This window comes from Balaenoptera acutorostrata, chromosome 3, assembly GCF_949987535.1.
Source record: "Balaenoptera acutorostrata chromosome 3, mBalAcu1.1, whole genome shotgun sequence".
NCBI classification, from domain to species: domain Eukaryota; kingdom Metazoa; phylum Chordata; class Mammalia; order Artiodactyla; family Balaenopteridae; genus Balaenoptera; species Balaenoptera acutorostrata.
In genome coordinates this window covers 7,930,534-7,936,721 of record NC_080066.1, presented here as the reverse complement: position 1 = coordinate 7,936,721, position 6,188 = coordinate 7,930,534, and positions in this window count along the sequence as shown.

The window sequence follows — 6,188 nt, the reverse complement described above, 5'->3', positions numbered from 1 at the left end:
AAGAAAGGATATGATAGCTTTGGAGTCTATTCTCACTCAACTAGCTCCTGTCTCTTAAATGAAAGCATGGGCAGGCCCAGACCCCTGTGCTCCTCAGGCATGTGGTCAAGTCTCCAGGCTGAACGAGACTTGGCGGCTCAGCCTCTTCTTGCCACTGGAAATTTTCTGCTCAAATTCCATTATTCATATTCATGCTGCTCTCTCTTAAGTAATGGCTTGAGGAAAAATGTGCCAGTAAAACTGAAATTGCCATGATGGGGAAAGAGCTACGTGAAGAGAAACATACCTCCCAGTTCCCCAGTGAGGTTGAGTCTCTAATAACCCCCCGCAGTCAAGCAGCTGTGTTTCCCAGCACAAGGCCAGGTGCACGCCTGCCTCGAAGGCAGAAGCCACTTTCATTGTTGCAAAGGGAAGGCACCGTCCTTCCCCAGCATGGGGAGGATGGAGAGCCCTCGATCTGCTCTGTACAAATGAAACCTAAAAAAGTAACCCTTCAAAAAATCAGATTGGTTTGGAGGCTGGGAGGGGGCGGGAGGAGACCACGTCCACATGGGGAAGTTCGCCAAGGACTTTCAGGGACAGGAATGTAGTTGCCCGCACGGTGGGACCATTGAAAGACTCAAAATGGTGGCAGTCCCACGGCCCCCCGTGAAGCAATAGAAACAGCACATTTCCATTCTCACAAAGAATATGTTTCAAGTTGCTTTTGGGATTCCGTACTGTTAGGGTCAATCTTTAATAAAACTGCAAAGCAGGCAAAGTTTATCTTCTAGCTTCACCTACCAGTGTGCCAATTTCTCTTCTTGTCACCCTCTTATTCTCTGATATGCCGCCCCCTCTATGACACATTCATGCTCTCAGATGGCCATCAGGTCACCCCTGCTGCAGCGCAGGCTGGCCATCAGGATCAGGATGGCCCTCTTCTGAGTTTCTATAGAAAGTGTGTGTGTGTGTGTGTAGACAGAGATCCTGCTACACACAAAGCTTTCTTATGTATATTGCCCCAGCCTGCAAGGTCCTAAAGGGAGAAGAAGGCGCTATTTCCTTTCTTTTTATATCCCCTGACCTTAGTGTTGGTTTTCACACTTAGCTACTGAATACGTTTTTAAAGCAACTGAATAAATTGGTTAAGATACCAGTGATAACACCTTCAGTATCTTTCTCTCAGACACATAAACATTGTAGAAGAGATTACAAAGGATCAGAAGATCTTTAGGATCCAAGGAGTGAGATATCAGTCAAAGGGGGCGGGATACCCCACCCAACATCCTCTAAGGCTCAGTAGTATTGGTAGATAACAACAACTCTTATAAATAAGACAGTTCCTATCATAAAGATATTTGTCCTTCTACCAGTGAAGAAACAAGGTCCCTCTTCACCCATGCCCATATTCCTTTCTTGTTACACATCACCGCCCCTCACCCCCATTAAAGAAGTATTCTCAACCTTCTTAAGCCTTTCCTCTCAGCCAGCTCTTGAGGTCTCTTTTGCAAAAACCAGGCAAATGGAAAAAACGGTAAATATCAGGTTTCAGAAAACTAGGATGTTAAGACAGTAATTCCTTAACGTCAGAAATGACAAAACAACTCTTAGCCAAAAACCTCCGAGCGCCTTACAAACTAAGCACAGCATCGCCCCTGGACCCCTGTGGAGAAGAGGCTGTTCATCCTCCACTGTCAGAGGACACTGAGGCTCCAGAGGAAACGACTTTCCCCAGGGGAAAAACACGGGGATGAAAAGACACCAGCCCTGAGAGGAAGGATGTATGCCAACCCACCCCCCCGTGAGCCTCTTCATCTTCACCATTATTTTTTTTCAAGAAATGTGACTAGGGCTAAAATATTTGAACAGATGGCTAAGAGTGGGGTGTTCATCACAAAGCTCACGGCCCAATTTCCCTGCGGCGAAGCCGGAGATGCTCCGGTCCTCCCAGAGAGAAACTGCAAAATCTTACTTTAAAGTAAGCCTCCAGGCCTCTTGGGATGCACCAGTGTAGTTTGCCTAGAGTTGAGGGGATGGGAGAAGGGGGGGATCGATTTGCTCCAATTAAACTGCAATTTATCATACAAGAGGGAATATGTGCAATTTCATGCTGGGAATTTAAACTTTCCTCAGTCCAAGTAAGCCATCACCATGTATTAAAAATACCTGAATAAACTGAATGAAGCAGCACTGAGGCATTGAAGGAGAATGGTCTTGCATGTTTCCATCTTGTAGGATCTTGGGCAAGTTACTCCATTTCTTTTAAACTCAGTTTCCTCGTCTGTCAAATGGAAATAATGATAGCTACCTCACAGTGTCTTGGGTTCTAAAATGTGTGAAATATATGCAAAATGCCTAGCACAATGCCTGGCACAGAGGAACTCAATAAAAGGTATCTATTACTAGCAGTGAAACTGGTTTTGGACTCCATTGTAAATAACTGACACTTTAGGAATGTGAGATTTATTCACAGCAAGTTGGGAAGAGAAATAAAGTGAAAAAACTGGATTGTGATCTTCTACACTCAAACATTACTTCCTGATGTTGGCACAGGGTATGAGAAACAGGCCAACTGAACAGAATAGAATGCTCAGAAATATGCCCATGGGCAAAAATGCCCATATATGTATGGAGATTTTACTTATCACAGAAGAGCACTGGAGATGAGTGGGAAAAGGACAGACAATTCAATGAAAAAATTCGATTGCATATCTTCCTTCTTACCTACACAAACATAAGTCCCGGTAGATTTTATGAAACTCCACAGAGAAAATGATAAAACTTTAGAAGAAGTAAAAGTTATCTTTATGACCTCCAGGTAGAACTTCTTGAACACACAAATGTGTAATCCATAGAGAAAAGATTCATAAGTTTGACTACATTAGAGTCAAGAATTTCTGCTCACTAAAAGCTATTATCTTAAGAAGAGTGAGAATATAAGCCACCAAATGTAGATATTACAACACTTACAACTGACAAAGGATAAGTATTATGAGCTTATAACAAACTGCTAAAAATTAATAAGAAAAAGACAAACAGTTGATAGAAAAATGTGTGAAAGAACAGGAATTTTATAGAAGGGGAAATTCAAATGTCCAGTGAACAAAAGTGCCCTATTTCACAAACTGGGGCAGTAACAAAAATCATTTCATGCTTAGAGTTAGATTATCATTTCACAGTATCAGGTTGGCAATTATAAGTTTTCATGAAGATGTAGATAGGCCAGGTAATGCTTGCCCATGGCATTAGAGGTTAGAGGTTAAATTAGTGCAACTTTGTTGAAAACATTTTGCATTACACATGTTGTGTTTACTCTAAGCCCCAACAATTCTATTCTTTGGTATAAACCCTTGAGAAACTCTCGAGCGTGTGCACCAGAAAACACATTCAAGAATGTTCATGCACCACTGTCATCCTAGCAAAAATCCAGAAACAATCCAGATGCTCATCAACAGTCTAATGAATAAATAAATGATGGCATATTCATAATTAAACATTATATCCATGTGAAGGAATCTCAAAGATCCTGTCAAGTTAAAGAAGAAATTCAGAGAAGAATACATACAGGATAATTTCATCTCTATAACATTCAAAAACAGGCAAAAATAAATGTATTGCTTGGGGATAGTGACACAGTGCAACCACCAAGAAAAGCAATGGAACAATTAACGTAAAATGCAGGTTGGTACCTCCACGTGGGGTGGGAGAGGGTGCAGACAGGGAAGGGACCCAGGACTTCTAAGTGCTGTTGATATTCTGTTACCTATTCAGACTGAAGTGTACTTTGATGTTCATTTCATTCTTCTTCTTTAGAATGGACATACATTTTTATATATTCTTTCGTATGTATGACCTATCTCCTACGTTTTAATTAAAAAATAGGCAGTCTTTGCTTTAACCCATCCGTGATGTTAAAAGTCAGGACCTTGAGGACTTCAAATGGCATGGACTAATAAAAAAGGGACGAGTACAAATATTAGGTGTCCTCCACGTCCTCCAGATAAAATAATAAGGCCTTGCCTGTGGCTTTGCAGTAAATGCAGTATCCCTGCCAAGTACTGCAATCCGTAGCTCAGTGACCCTTGATAGAGGCATGATGACCACGGTCCCTTCATCCGTAGTGAAACCTGGCCCCAAATTCAGGCAGATTCAAATGGACAAACCAGTGAAATGGAGGCCTTTAGTATCTTTCCAAAAAAAGCCTAATAAAGGCATAAAGGTTTTTTTCTCTACCACAGTGAGTACATCCTGCATCGCGTTAACCTACTGACACTATTTGTAATGGCAAAGAAAGGTCACGAAGCCTAAATCTGCTTGGCAAGATTCCCCACCACAGTCTTCTAAAAAACACAAGCTTGATTAAATATCAGCTCCCGTCTTATTTCCAAGGAGGCCACGCAAAGGTTACGATGGGCTCAGGTGTGCTGAGCTTGGCTATTATTCTGTCCCTCATTTGCATAGCATCTGCCCTCTGCATCACTCAGCACATCTACTTCAGGGTCTCACATTAATTCTCTATCTACCCTAGCAGCATGGGGATGGGGTAAACCGGGGTCTCCACTTTCTGTAAATGGGGAAACTAGAGTCAGACAAAGACAAAGCATTTTTAGTACTGGCAGACCTTGTTTTATTGCACTTTGCTTTATTGCGCTTTGCAGGTACTGCGATTTTTACAAATTGTGTACATTTGCGGCAACCCTGCATCAAGCAAGTCTACAGGCGCCATTTGCTCACTTCACGTCTCTGAGTCACATTTTGATAATTCTCGTAATATTTCAAACTTTTTCATTATGATTATATCTGTTAGGGTGATCTGTAATCAGAGATCTTTGATGCTACTGTTACTACTCCCTGAAGGCTCAGATGATGGTGAGCATTTTTTAGCAATAACGTATTTTTAAATTAAGGTACGTACTTTTTTTTAGACATAATGCTAGTGCACACTTAACAGACTACAGTACAGTGTAAACATAACTTTTACATGTACTGGGAAACAAAATTCGTGAGACTTGTTTTATTGCGATATTCACTTTATTGCGGTGGTTCGGAACCAAACACTAGTATCTCCAAGGTCTGCCTATAATGAGATTAATCCTCTCCCTCCTTAAAGTAGTGATTCCGAGGAGGGTCAGCCTCTATAAACTTGGGCTTTGGGACAAGTTTACATGGAGCGGAAGAGATGATGAGAGCCCCACATCAACATGATGTGACCCTTCCAGGTTACCTGAAGGGCTGAGCCCATTGAGGCAGCTTTAGGCCACATTTCCCTCTGTGTGATGCCCTAGTCTACTCTAGGATTTACCATAGCTGCCGAAACACTAACTTCCACCAAAGATATAATTCACTGGGAAGCTCTAATTTGCTAAAAAGTCAAGTGATTAAAAAACCATACATCAAGAGGAAAATAAAGACTAATTTCATTTCTGTTTTGCTTTTCGAGGTACAAAGAATAAGCCCATTGTAGCTTCTCTGACCCCATGTATTTCTTGAACTTTCTATGTCAGTTTCTGCTGCCTCAATCTCTCCATTCTTCCCAGTTCCAGACCAAGGAATCTGCTGCACCCAGATCACATTTTGTGGGAGGCCCATCAGGCTCATATGTCAAAGGCACTGTCTAAATTCTGGGCTACCCCTTGTCCAATGTGCCGGGGTGAGAGGAGATGGGGAGGTGGTACAGCGTATAAAATAAGACTGCAGCAGGGGCTATGGGTGGACAGCCTTCCCTTACAAGAAGTTTGGGAGAGGGAGGTGGGCAGGAAATACAGAAATTTTAGTTTAACACACATTTTAAAGAATAAAATTTACTGCTTAATGTCAAAATCTTCTGCAAATACTAAAATTACATAAATCCAATAGCATAAGCTTTTAAAAAGCTCTATTATCTCAAAAATAGTTTCAGAAAACAGGATGCAGCAGTCTAAACCTGTGTGAAATAAACATAATGAAAAAACAATCCTTTTGGAAGTGGTGAGGCATGATACAGTTCTCTTTGCCTAAGCACTTCGTTAAGAAAAATTTTTCCCAATGACTGTTTCTATCTTTTTAATTACTTAACAAGAAGTGTCTTTATGGCTATAAGATAGAATGCAAAAGTGAGTCACCTGGCATGACAGGGCAACTACTGTAGTCATAACTCACATCCTGCTCCCACCAGAAGAAAAATAGAGCCAAGGACCCGGTGATGTACACAACGTCATAAACACTTA